Source organism: Sus scrofa, chromosome 4 (assembly GCF_054392235.1).
Source record: "Sus scrofa isolate SSC_HxYL_T2T_F1_AM1 chromosome 4, Sscrofa_HxYL_maternal_Yorkshire_Landrace_v2.0, whole genome shotgun sequence".
NCBI classification, from domain to species: Eukaryota; Metazoa; Chordata; class Mammalia; order Artiodactyla; family Suidae; genus Sus; species Sus scrofa.
Genome location: NC_139386.1, coordinates 56,068,662 through 56,083,533, shown reverse-complemented (window position 1 = coordinate 56,083,533; position 14,872 = coordinate 56,068,662).

Below are 14,872 nucleotides of genomic sequence, written 5' to 3'. Positions count from 1 at the left end.
AGGGATCTAATGTGGTTAGCTTGCTACTGAGTAACTAACTGGCTGGTCTCCTCAAAGAATAGTGCCATTTGAGGATGAAGGAGAAGCTCTGCTTTGTTCTGTTGCTGATAGATTAAACATTTAGAGGCAATAACTCCTAGATTAACCTTTGTAAACGGGGATCCATGCTTCAGGGCACAGGAAAAGGCTCCTTTGACGTCACAATGTTATGTGAGTTTGAGGATGGAATCAGAGGAAAGTAAAATTTCTCTTCAGGAAAAAGTCATCAAATCATTGAAATTGTACTTCTGTCACAGACTAGCTTTAGAACTTATCCTTGTTTGATCCTAAACTAAATGAGTAAATATAAATTACAAATATCCCTGAGTTTTCTCATTATAATTCTAACTTCTTAATCTTAAAACTGATTTTGTAAACTTAACAATGCACAGCTTTCCCAATTTATGTGTCAAAATTATGCACCATTCAGGTATCCCAGGTTTTCTGGGGCAATCCAGATTTTAAGTAGTTTCATTATCTTCATAAAAGTAACTCATCTAAAGTAAAACGAGTTGCATCTAACAACTATCTCTTCAATATTTAAAAGGCTTTAATCATACTAAAAGGCTACTAAAAGACATGTGATAAGAACGATTAAGCTAGAAACTAGGGATGAGGCAGGTAAGAAGGGAATTGGGAAAATCAAAAGACAACTTAATACAAGTTGCCCTCAAAGAATTGCCATCTAAAGAATGAAAAAAAAAATGAAGTAGTTATAAAACAGTTCTAGATGTGACAAGAAAGAAATATAAGAGAGGAGCACAAATGCCACAGTGCTGATAGCCTGGTGTAGCTAATTGAGAAAGCCTAGGGGAAACTGATAAATTAAATTGTTCACCAAATAAAAGTGTACCCTACTGGAAAATGTTTTTTTTTTTTTTTCTGGAGGGTTAGGACAAGTCTTTCATTTTTAGTTTTTGCTTTGCTGCAAATGATGTTGTCTCTATTACAAACTTCACATGTCAGTAAGAAAAGAGTAAAGTACAGTTCAAACTTAGCCCTCCAACTTCCCAACTACATATCTTAACAATGATGAACGGCAGTGAGTGGACTCATTTCTAACTCCAGACTAGGAAATGAGCTAGGTTGTTATGATTGCAGTTACAATAAAAACTTCCTATTGTATATAGAGTAACCCACAGTATTTTGCCTTTCAATCTTGTGTCTTCACTCTTGGACAACACATGAAATTTGTATGTTCAATTTTTGGAGGTCAAAACCTATTCTATAAAAGGTCTCTGTCAATACTCTTAAAAATTTGAAATGCATACAAACTACTGGGGGATTGTGTTAAAGTGCATGTTGTAAATGTGTCTGAGAAAAAATCAAATTTTGCATTTCTGACAAGCTCCCAGGTGAGGCTGATGATATTTCTCTATGGACCACACCTAAAAAGCAATGGTCTATGTTGTCCTTCCAATACATTTAATTGTATATCCTACTTTCCAACATTATAACCCAAATCCAATGGAATATATACTAATTGGAAATATCTCTACCTACCTGAGGAGCTCTATAACAGGGAGATAATGTTTCAGCAGGTATGGGAGACACACAGGGACATGTTTGTCTAAACAGTTCCTCAAGTAGTTCTAATAGCCAGCCAACTTTTGGGAAGCACTGTCCTAAATGACAGTTCAAACAAATATGATAACATGAGAATATTCACATAAAACCTAGATGGCAAATCAACTGAGCAATTCTGCAGTCTCTATTTACTGCAGAATAAAAATGTTCAGTCTTCTACACCATCAGTTCTCTTTATGAGATTTGAATGCCCATAAAAGAATTAAATGAAGTCCTTAGACACTTGATGTGGAGGAAATAATATTATTTTCCAAGTAGAACATGAACAAAGTGCCTGGGTGTATATTCACTTTAAATGCACTTGAGTCCATAGCTGGAGCTGTTGTAGTATTCCTTGAAGAGGATGGATGATGCAAAGCTTTCAAATAAATTATTTTCGTTTTAATCCAAGGCTTTAGAAGAATCAATACTGCCAAATATAAAATGTATTAGCATGTGTCATTCTAAGCTAAGAGACAATGAATTTGCAAGTATCTTTTTCTAACCAATGCTTTTTAATCATCTTCGCAGTTTCCTTTGACAGGTGGGTGTATTCCAGGACTTCAGAAAGGCTTTGTGTTAAATCTATCTTCTAATGCTAAAATGGCTAATATCAAATTAGCTTACATAGAATTGGTTCAATGGCTGTAGTATTAATATCATGTTATTTTGACTAATAAAATCTACCAATTTTTGAATGCCTAAAAGATACCAGGTTCTAGGTTAAAAACATTGTGCTCACATAAATTATCAAATATAGCAGTAAGAGCAATGATTAAAATGGCTAATATTAGAACCATATTATAAACAAGGGAAATGGGACTTGGAGGAGCTGAGCATATTGTCCTCTGTCAGATATGAGCCCTTATTTTAACCTATACCTATCTTCATCTTATGCAGGTAATATAAATTCCACCATGACTCTCAAAACCTGAGAATTAATAAAGCAGCAGCAGAGGCCATATTGGCTTCTTAAAATTAAAGAACTATCATAGCATCAATGATCCCTGTTTTCAAGAAAAAAGAGAGTCATTTTCTGTGCTCCAAAAAAAATTAGGATACACATCTTTTAAATTAGGAAGACGCATTTTAGCTTCACTTCAACTTTCTACATGGTATAGATTCCAAATTACAGCCTTTCATATAAATAGACTTCCAAATAAAAACCTTAATAACCACTATTCACTGGGTTACTAGCAGGAAAATTCCCACCAGATCAGAGTGGTTTGGAAAACCCAGCAGGATACGCACAAAACTGTGTAGGGGAATCTTTGCAGAGGTGGTATGTCGAACCAATCAGGGTAAATAATCCAAAGAGGAGAGATGCACGCTGAAAAAGAAACCTCTGAAGGCATGTATGATGCCCGGTGAATCGTAACACTGCCAAAAGGAATTTCAGTGAAGGAGAGACAGGGATCCTACTTGGAAAGCAATGGTAGTGTTGTTTAGAGATAGCACCTGCTAGTAAATGAGAGAAGGAAGGAAACAGTTGGTAGTATGTTCCCTCTGAAACAGGTAGATCCAGAGGAATCCTGACCACAAAAAAAGCATCATATACAAAATATACTACTCTTTACATAGTAACAGAAAGAATCCTTGAGAAGAGAAAAATGAAACAGAAATACAGTTTTAAAGAATCAGAGAAAAATGATATAAATAAATAAAAATCTTGTAAAGAAAATTGTTGCCTTAACTTCCTAGGGTGGATACCAAAGAGCTACAAACTGAATGCCTAAAAACAACAGAAATTTATTGTCTCAGTTCTGGAAACTAGAAGTCCAAAATCAAGCAGTCATCAAGGCCTCGCTCCTTCTAAAATCTTTAGGGGGATCTTTCCTTGCTTCTTCCCAGCTTCTGGTGGTTTACATGCAATCTTTGGTTTTTCTTAGCTTGTAGCTGCACAACTTCAATCTTCATGACACATGACATTCTCCCAGCAATGTCTTCACCTTGCTGTCTTATTAAAAACATTGATCATATTGGATAGGAGCCCACCATACTCTAGCAAGACCCCATATTAACTTAAGTAATTACACCTGATATTACCTTATTTCCAGAGAAAGTCACATTCTGCAGTATTGGGGGGTTTGTACTTCAACATATCTTTTTCGGTGGGGAGGGCATAATTCAAATTACAAAATCATATACATGCATATTTTTACCTGAATAAGAAATCTAAAATAATTACATATGAATATCTCAGATCATAAATCAAAATTCAAGGAGTTTTCTACAAATAAAAAAAAAATCCTGTATATCCACTGTGTACACCTGATAGAATAACAAGGTTAACTCTGAAGTACATGCTGATACAATTATTCTACTTAAACATAGAGAAGAAAATTCTTTGAGCCTCTAGATAAAAAAAAAGCTACTTATAAAAGAAAGAAAATTAGATTGTCAATCTTGCGCACACAAACATATTGAACTCTAGGAAATGGTCAAGAAATATCTATAAGTTACTCAAGGCAATAAATATAAGTATTAATTTTCATCTAACCCAGCTTATCTTTGGTACCAAAACAATCTGGAAAAGGCAGAACTAAGAAAATACTGTACCTATGTGCTCTTTTTGAAGAATTTTCTAGAGGAAATCTTCACTCAACCCATAAATAATTGGAGAAAATTCAGAAAAATAACTCATGGTTAAGTAGAGGATTTATCTAACTAGAGATCTAAGACTAAAACTGAATTGGGGGTTGATGATTACAGAATATGTTCACAAGTTCTCTGATAGACCTCTCTTTAAGAGGTCTAACTCCCTTCCCATTGGGTGAGGGCTGGATTTCATGAATCCCTATAAATGGGGAAAAAAGCAGAAGTGATGGTATGTAACTTCAGAGACTAGATCATTCATTTTTTAATTTTTTTTAATTATTTTATTTTTTATTTTATTTTTTATTTCCCCAATACATTATTTTTTTTTCCACTGTACAGCATGGTGACCCAGTTACACATACATGTATACACTCTTTTTTCTCACATTATCATGATCCATCATAAGCGACTAGACATAGTTCTCAGTGCTACACAGCAGGATCTCATTGCTAATCCATTCCAAAAGCAATAGTCTGCATCTATTAATGCCAAGCTCCTAATCCATCCCACTCCCTCCCCCTCCCCCTTGGCACCACCAGTCTATTCTACAAATCCATGATTTTCTTTTTTGTGGAAAGTTTCCTTTCTGCCGTATATTCGACTCCAGAAATAAGTGATGTCATACAGTATTTTGCTTTCTCTTTCTTACTTCACTCAGAATGAGAGTCTCTAGTTCCATCCATGTCACTGCAAATGGCATAGTTTTTGTGGCTGAGTAGTATTCCATTGTGTATATATACCGCATCTTCCTAATCCAATCATATGTCAATAGACATTTGGATTGATTCCATGTCTTGGCTATTGTGAATAGTGCTGCAGTGAATGTGTGGGTGCATGTGTCTTTTTCAAGGAAAGTTTTGTCCTGGTATATGCCCAAGAGTAGGATTGCTGGGTCATATGGTAGTTCTATGTATAGTTCTCTAAGGTACCTCCATAATGGTCTCCATAGCGGTTGTACCAGTTTACACTCCCACCAACAGTGCAGGAGGGGTCCCTTTTTTCCACACCCCCCTCCAGCATTTCTTATTTGTGGAATTGTTAATGATGGCCTTTCTGACTGGTGTGAAGTGATATCTCATGGTAGTTTTGATGTGCATTTCTCTAATAATCAGGGATGTTGAGCATTTTTTCATGTGCTTGTTGGCCATCTGTATATCTTCTTTGGAGAAGTGTCTATTCAGGTCTTTTGCCCATTTTTCAATTGGGTTGTTGCCTTTTTTGCTGTTGAGTTGTACAAATTGTTTGTATATTTTAGAGATTAAGCCTTTGTCACTTGCATCATTTGAAACTATTTTCTCCCATTCTGTAAGTTGTCTTTTTGTTTTCTGGGGTTTTTTTTTTTTTTTGGTTTTTTTTTTTTTTGGTTTTTGTTTTTTTGTTTGTTTTGGTTACCTTTGCTGTGCAAAATCTTATCATTTTGATTAAGTCCCATTGATTTATTTTTGCTTTTATTTCTGTTGCTTTGGGAGACTAACCTGAGAAAACATTTGTAAGGTTGATGTCAGAGAAAGTTTTGCCTATGTTCTCTTCCAGGAGTTTGATGGTGTCTTGTCTTTAATTCTTTCAGCCATTTGAGTTTATTTTTGTGCATGGTGTGAGGGTGTGTTCCAGTTTCATTGATTTGCATGCAGCTGTCCAGGTTTCCAAGCAATGCATGCTGAAAAGACTGTCTTTTTCCCATTGGATGTTCTGAGGCCTCCTTTGTCAAAGATCAATTGACCATAGATGTCTGGGTTTATTTCTGCATTCTCTATTCTGTTCCATTGGTCTATATATCTGTTTTGGTACCAGTACCACACTGTCTTGATGGCTGTGGCTTTGTAATAGTGCCTGAAGTCTGAGAGAGTTATGCTTGCTGCTTGGTTTTTGTTCCTCACAATTGCTTTGGCAATTCTGGGTCTTTTGTGGTTCCATATAAATTTTTGGATTGTTTGTTCTAGTTCTGTGAAAAATGGCATGGGTAATTTGATAGGGATTGCATTGAACCTGTAGATTGCTTTTGGTAGTATGGCCATTTTTATAATGTTAATTTTTCTAACCCAGGAGCATGGGATATCCTTCCATTTCTCTATAACTTATTTAATTTCCTTGATGAATGTTTTATAGTTCTCAGCATATAAGTCTTTTACCTCCTTGGTCAGGTAGATTCCCAGGTATTTGATTTTTTGGTTGCAATTTTAAAAGGTATTGTATTTTTGTATTCCTTTTCTAATATCTCATTATTAGTATACAGACATGCAACTGATTTCTGAATGGTAATCCTATATCCTGCTACTTTGCTGAATTTATTGATCAGTTCAAGTAGTTTTTGGGCTGAGTCCTTAGGGTTTTCTATATATAGTATCATGTAATTTGCATACACTGACAGTTTTACCTCTTCTCTTCCTATTTTGATGCCTTTTATTTCTTTTGTTTGCCTGATTGCTGTGGCTAGGACTTCCAATACTATGTTGAGTAACAGTGGTGAGAGTGGGCATCCTTGTCTTGTTCCAGATTTTAGTGGGAAGGCTTTCAGCTTTTCTCCATTGGGTATCATATTTGCTGTGGGTTTGTCATAAATGGCTTTGATTACATTCAGGAATTTTCCCTATATACCCACTTTGGTAAGAGTTTTGATCATGAATGAATGTTGGACTTTGTCAAATACTTTTTCTGCATCTATTGAGATGATCGTGTGGTTTTTGACTTTTCGTTTGTTAATGTGGTGTATGATGTTGATTGATTTGCCTATGTTGAACCATTCTTGTGCACCTGGGATGAATCCCACCTGGTCAAGTTGTCTGATCTTTTTGATATGTTGCTGGATTCAGTTGGCTAAAATTTTGTTGAGAATTTTTGTGTCTATAGTTACCAGAGATATTGGCCTATAGTTTTCTTTTTTGGTGGTATCTTTGTCTGGTTTTGGAATTAGGGTGAGAGTGGCATCCTAGAATGTCTTTGGGAGTGTTCCTTCTTCTTCAACCTTTTGAAAAAGTTCAAGGAGGATGGGTATAAGTTCCTCTTTGTATGTCTGGTAGAATTCACCTGTGAAGCCATCTGGTCCTGGAGTTTCATTTGTAGGGAATGTTTTTATGACATATTCAATTTCATTTCTAGTGATCCACCTGTTCAGTTGAGCTATTTCTTCTTGATTCAGTTTTGGCAGGCTGTATGTCTCTAGAAAGTTGTCCATTTCTTCTAGGTTATCAAATTTGTTAGCATGCCATTGTTCATAGTATTCTCTCATGGTGTTTTGTATTTCTGTAGTATCCATTGTGACTTCTCCTTTTTCAGTTCTTCTTTGTTTATTTGGACTTTATCTCTCTTAGTGAGTCTGGCCAGAGGTTTGTCAATTTTGTTTACCTTTTCAAGGAACCATCTCTTTGTTTTATTTATTTTTTCTATTGTTTTTTTTTGAATGTCTATTTTATTGATTTCCTCTCTGATCTTTATGATTGCCTTCCTTCTGCTGACTTTAGGGTTTTTATTTTTTTTTTCTTTACTTTACTTTAGGGTTTTTTACTTTACGGTTTTTTACTTTAGGTTTTTTTTTCTTTTCTAATTCATTTAGGTTGTGTGTTAAGTAGTCAATTTGAGATTTTTCTTCTTTTTTGAGGAAGACCTGTATTGCTATGAATTTCCCTCTGAGCACTGCTTTTGTGGTATCCCATAAATTTTGAATGGTTGTGTCTTCATTATCATTTGCCTCAAGGTATTTTTTTAATTTCCTTCTTGATGTCCCTATTGACCCATTGGTTTTTAGTAGCATGTTGTTTAGTCTCCATGTAGTCAGTTTTTTTCTCATTTCTTTTCCTGTGGTCAATTTCTAGTTTCATGTCATTGTGTTCAGAGAATATACTTGAAATAATTTCTGTACTCTTAAATTTGTTGAGGTTAGCTTTGTGCCCCAATATGTGATCCTTTCTTGAAAATGTTCCAAGTGCACTTGAGAAGAATGTATATTCTGATTTTTTTGGATGTAATATCCTGAAAATGTCAATTAAGTCTAACTTTTCTATTGTGCCATTTAGGATCTCTGTTGCATTATTGATTTTCTGTCTAGAGGATATGTCCATTGATGTGAGTGGGGTGTTAAAGTCTCTTCCTATGATTGTATTCCCATCAATTTCTCCTTTTATGTCTACTATTATTTGTTGTAGGTATATGGATGCTCCTACATTAGGGGCATACATATTGACAATTGTAATATCCTCTTCTTGAAAGGATCCTTTAACCATTAGAAATAATGTCCTTCTTTGTCTTTCTTTATGGCCTTTGTTTTAAAGTCTATTTTGTCTGATATGAGTATTGCAACTCCTGCTTTCCTGTCTTGTCCATTGGCATGATATATATTTTCCCACCCCCTCACTTTCAATCTATATGTGTCCTTTCCCCTAAGGTGCATTTCTTGTAGGCAGCAGATTAAAGGTTTTTGCTTTTTTATCCAATCTGTCACTCTGTGTCTTTTGGTTGGAGCATTCAGTCCATTGACATGTAAGGTGATTATTGATAAGTATGTATTTATTGCCATCTTAAACATTGTTTTCCACTTGACTCTATGTTTCTATTTTCTTCTTTTCTTTTTTTGGCTGGATGTTTTCCATTTATTTTATGCTTGAGTACTTTTCAATTTTTATGAATGTGATATTCCATTTTGATTTGTCATTGCCCTGTTTTTTAAATATGTTATCTGCTTGCTTTAGCCTGATAGTCATATAGGCTCAAACACATCATTAAAATAAAAAAATAATCTATATTTTCTTACTTTCCTTCACTACATTGTATGATTTCGATGTCTTTTTTTTTTTTTAGCATCTTCATGTTTAGATCTGTATGTTGGCTTATTTAAATCATTGCTTTCTAATTGTGGTTTCCTCCATCCTAATTATTCTTTTTATTTTTAAATTTAGAGAAGGCCTTTCAGTATTTCTTTTAGAATGGGTTTAGTATTGCTGTATTCTTTTAACTTTTGTTTTTTGGAGAAATTCTTTATTTCCCCTTCTATTTTAAATGATATTTTTGCTGGATAGATATTCTAGGTTGCAAATTTTTTCCTTTCAGAACTTTAAATATATCTTGCCACTCCCTTCTGGCCTGTAGTGTTTCTGTAGAGAAATAAGCTGATAGCTTTATGGGGGTTCCCTTATAATTAATGCTTTGCTTTTCTCTTGCTGCCTTTAGAATTCTCCTTTTATCTTTAACTTTTGCCATTTTTATTATAATATGTCATTGTGTGGGCCTATTTGGGGTCAACTTATTTGGGGCCCTCTATGCATCCTCTATCTTGAGATCAGTATCCTTTAGATTTTGGAAGTTTTCGGCCATAATTTCTTCAATTTTTTTTCCTTTTTTTTTTTTTTTTTTTTTTTGTCTTTTTGCCTTTTCTAGGGCTGCTCCCATGGCATATTGAGGTTCCCAGGCTAGGGGTATAATCGGAGCTGTAGCCACTGGCCTACGCCAGAGCCACAGCAACACGGAATCCAAGCCACTTCTGCAACCTACACCACAGCTCACAGCAGTGCCAGATCCTTAACCCACTGAGCAAGGCCAGGGATCAAACCCACAACCTCATGGTTACTAGTCAGATTCGTTAACCACTGAGCCATGACGGGAACTCCTAATTTCTTCAATTTTTAAACCCCTTTTCTTTTTCTTCTCCTTCTGGAATTCCTATTATGCATAGATTGGCCTGCTTTATATTATCCCATAGGTCTCATGTTACTCTCATGTTTTTTTCATTTGGTTTTCTGTCTGCTGTCCTGATTGAGTGATTTCCATTATTATATCTTCCACATCACTAATTCATTCCTCTGCATTATTCATTGTGGTCTTTATTGCTTTTAGCTCAGTTTGTATCTCTGCAAATGAATTTTCTAGTTTTTCTTGGCTCCTTCTTATATTTTCTAGTTCCTTTCTAAACAAATCTGCATTACTGTTCATATCCTCTCTTAATTCCTTCAGTATTTTCAATACCTCCCTTTTGAACTCAAAATCTGTCAGACTGCAGAGGTCTGTTTCATTGTTGACTGCTTTGGGCAAATTCTCCTTTTGCTTTAACTGAGAATGGTTTCTGAGATTCTTCATCTTGCTTATTTTTTTCTTTTCCTGTGAATTTGGGAAAGCCAAACTGTGGTCTTGTAATGCTTCTTCTATGCAAGAATACCCCTTTGTATTTTTGGGGGGTTACTATTTATTTTTGGTTTGGGAGTTTGTATATTTGCTGTCTTTTTCTTCAGTGTGAGCAGGCTGTTATCCCCAGGATGTTCAATGTGTTTTCAGGGAGAAGGATGCAATGGCTACGGACAGCAATCAGTGCCTGGTTGCTGGGCTCTCAATAGCAGCAAAGACCTGCAGGAAGGTGACACAGGATACTCCTAGTTGCAGGGCCCTGGGAAGTGGTAATGAGCTCTAGGAGGATCTGCAAGGTGACTGGAGCATTTGGCAGTAGCAGCAGCAGGGTGTGTGATTTCACAGGGGAGTGAGAGTGACAACAGCTTGTGTTTGATTGCAATGCCCTCCCCTGAGGTGATTGGAACTGCAGGTTGTGCCTGTTCAGGGACCCCTAGTGGGAGTGGTCCATGACCATCTCTAGAGTCAGTGATAACTGTGGTGGTTTTCCCCCACCACCTGTAAACCATGCATGAAGTGATCCTTCTAACTTAGCCCACATAGTAGGTGCTGCACAGGCTGTGCCTAGTTGCAGGATCCTGGGAAGTGACAGAGATCAGGCATAGGGGTACTGCCTGGAACATTTAACAGTGGCAGCAGCAGGGCCACTGTGTTCCTGGAGGTGTGAGAGCAACAAAAAGTGCTGTTTGGTCACAATGCCCTCCTCTGTGGTGCCCTTGAGGTGACTGAGGCTGAAAGTGCAGCCTGTTCACAGACCCCTAGTGGTGGCGGGCCACTGCCACCTCTGGAGCCAGTGATAACTGTGGTGGTTTGCCCCTGCCACCTGTAGACCATGCAAGAAGCAACTCACCCTGCTTAGCCCCCATTGGATGTGCTGCACAAGGTGCTCATAATTGCAGGTTCCTGGGAAGGGACAGTGATCAAGCATCTTGGCACTGCCTAGAACATTTGTCAGTGGCAGCTGCAGAGTGGGTGTGCTCCCAGGGGAGCGAGAGCAACATCAGGTGGTATTCTGTCATAATGTCCTTCCCTGTGGTGCCCTCTGAGATGTCTGGGGCTGCAAATGATTTTTGTTCAGGTATCCCCAATGGCAGTGGGCCATGCCCACCTCTGGAGTCAGGGATAACTGTTAGTTTTCTCCCTGCACCAACTGCTCTTAGTTGTATCATCTTGTGAAGGGACAGTGACCAAGTGTCTGGGCACCACCCAGAGCATTTGGCAGTGGCAGCTGCAGGGCAGGTGTGTTCCCAGGGGAGTGAGAGCAACAGCGTATGGTACTTGGCCCCCTGATGCCCTTAGCCCACACAGAGGTGTCTGGCCACCAGTAGCCTTCACAAGAAGCACCCAATTTCCCATATATGACAAAGAAGCTTCTCTCTGAAGGGGGCCACTACCAGAGACACCTGGTCTGCAGCAGGCCAGCTAGCATCTTCCAGCCACAGGAGGCCTTCCCTGGAGATGCCCTGTCCACTGCAGGCTAGCAAGTGGCTTCCTGTAGCCAGAGACACCCAGATAGCGGGTTATCAAGTGGCTTCTGGCTGCGGGCGGGCTGTGCCAGAGACACCTGGTACACTGCAGGCTAGCAAGCAGCTTCTGTCTGTGGGTGGCCTGTGACAGTGCAGCTCCACCCTCTGCAAGCCTGCAGGTATGCGCTCATGCTATGGTGCAAAGAGTTTCCTATGGCTGCCTGCCCCTCCTCCTCTTGTCCTCCCCAACATTGGCACCTTACTTCTCGTGCAGGTCTGGACCTTCTCCTGGGTTCCCTCTGCTGCGGCTTTCCACTCCCCATCCCTTAGCGTACTGCTCCCCCACCCACAGCACACTGCCCTTTAGCCCCTTAGGTTGCTCCACACCCCTGACCTTAGCCCTCTACCAGGGACTGACCTCCAGAGCCTAAGTCTCAGCACTCAGCCTCCACCTGAGCATCTCAGGCTATGGTGTCTGCCAGTGGTTCAGATGATCAGTGCAGCTGTCACTCTGCTTTTCCAATCTCAGACCTGCTGCTGCACTTTTCTTGGTGACTTTGAGGTCCCTCCAGCTAGGCTGATCTTTCCATAGGTTAGGTGGCTTCCCAGGGTGTGGGTTTCTTTCCTCCTTCACAGCTCCCTCTCTGGAATGCTAGTGCAGTCCTGATCCCTTTTCTCTCTCTCTCTTTTTTTCTTTTGTTCTACCTAGTTAGCTCAAGAATTTCTTGCCCTTTTTGGAGATTTAAGTTCTTTTGCCAGCATTCAGTTGATGATCTGTGTGAGTCATTTTACATGTAGATTTGCTTTTTTGATGTGTTTGTGGGAAAGGGTGAGCATGATCTCTTACTCCTCCACCATCTAGCTCCACCCCCCTGGAGCCTAGGTCATTTTAAAAAAAAAGCATGACTTCTCTCTCTCTCCTTGCTTGCTCAAGAATACTACCAGACAGCCTTAGGGAAAGGTCCATGTGATAAGGAACTGAGCCTACCTTCAAAAGCCAGCAAGGAGCTAAGGCATTTGGCCAACAACCATGTGACTACACCATTTTTGAAGCAGAAGTTCCAACTCTGTCAGTTTTTCAGAGGACTTGGGCCTTAGCCAACCTGTTGAATATAACCTCAAGAGAAACTTCAAGCTAGAATCATTGAGTTAATCCACTCCTGGACTTTAAAAACTGCATGATATAACAAATTTTTGTTGCCTGAAGTTACTAATGTTGGGGGTAATTTGTTATGTAGCAGAATGTAGCAAACAAAGATCAAAGTGTTTTAAATTGACAGAATTATTGGGAGAATTCAGACAATCTACAATAAAATATGAGAGATTTAAACAGACCTATTCTACAAAAAAGTAATTGAATATCATGTAAATAAGAAATTAATGAAGATTAAAAATATAATTTACAAAACTGACTTAAATATATATATGACTGCACCAAAAAAACCTAGATATATTCCTGCTTTGAAAGCAATCATGAAATATTTGTAAATCTGACATGGGCTTAGGCCACAAAACAAATCTCAAAACAATTCTAAAAGCTACTTTCTCATAGCGCAATATAGTACAACTAGAACGAAATGAAGAAACCAGGCATCCAAATCTCAATATTAGAAAAATACTAAAACTTGTGTGAATTATTCATGCGTTAAAAAATCATGACTGTTATCAAATCATTAGAACTACTTGAAAAGGCAGCAACACCAATACTTAGAGGATGACTTATATGCCTCAATATGTGTATTAAAATGTAACAAACATTAAGAATTTTGATCTACAAGCAATTCAAGAACTTAGAAAATGAACAAAAGACTAAACCCAAATAAAAGGAAAGAAATGCCAAAGGCAACATAAATTAATGAAATAGGGAGTTCTTGTCGTGGCTCAGTGGTTAACGAATCCAACTAGGAACCATGAGGTTGTGGGTTAGATCCCTGGCCTTGCTCAGTGGGTTAAGGATCCAGTGTTTCTGTGAGCTGTGGTGAGGGTCACAAGCATGGATCAGATCTTGCATGGCTGTAGCTGTGGCATAGGCCGGTGGCTACAGCTCCAATTAGACTCCTAGCCTGGGAACCTCCATATGCCAGGGAGCGGCCCTAGAAAAGGCAAAAAGACAAAAAAAATTAATGAAATAGAAAAAAATAAATAAATAAGTAGTATCAAATATAGAAGATAACTCAAAAATATTAATAAAACAGACAAATCTCTGCTATGATTGATCAATCCAAAAAAGGAAATAGATAAGTTAGCAATATTAGAAATAATAAATTTATTATTTAGGAGTGCTAACTGCCAATCAACATCAAAATGTCTGTGACCTAACAAAATACAAGTTTAGTTTTCTCTTTCTAACAGCTGAGTGACCACATTCTGGTTAGCATAAAGTTCTCTGATTTAGGAAATCAGCCTTATTCCATCCTGGAGCTCTCACATTGCCTATAGCTTAGGGATCTTCTTAATCTAGACTAAACTTTTTCTACAAAGAGCCTAATAGTAAATATTTCAGCATTTTCAGTCTACATGTGGCATTTACTGAATATGCTTTTTTTTTAATTCTTGAAAACATGAAAAAATATATATCTTACTTACAAACTATACAAAAATGGGCCAAAGACTTGATTTGGCCCATAAACCATAGTTTGCCTACTTCTGATCTACATGATAGAAAAGAAAAAATGAAAAAGACATAGATCCTTTTAACCATATTGACCCATAATTGATATTAGTTTTGCTCAAGTTCCACTAACAAGAACTTGTCTTAGGACCTAGTGGGATACAAGGGAGCTAGAATAGTTCTGTCCAGTGAAAATTCCAATTTAATGGAAAATTAAACATCTCTGGAACAGGAATGAAAGTGAATCTAACTTTAAAAAAAAATTAAATCATTGAGAACTATGTCTAGATACTCATGTTGCAACAGAAGAAAGGGTGGGGGAAAAAACTGTAATTGCAATGTATACATGTAAGGATAACCTGACCCCCTTGCTGTACAGTGGGAAAATTAAAAAAAAAAAAAAAAAAAAAGAAATCACACAAAATCTTCACCTCTATTCTTTCATCACTTTTATACATAGCCTGTAGCCTATAGATGTACAATA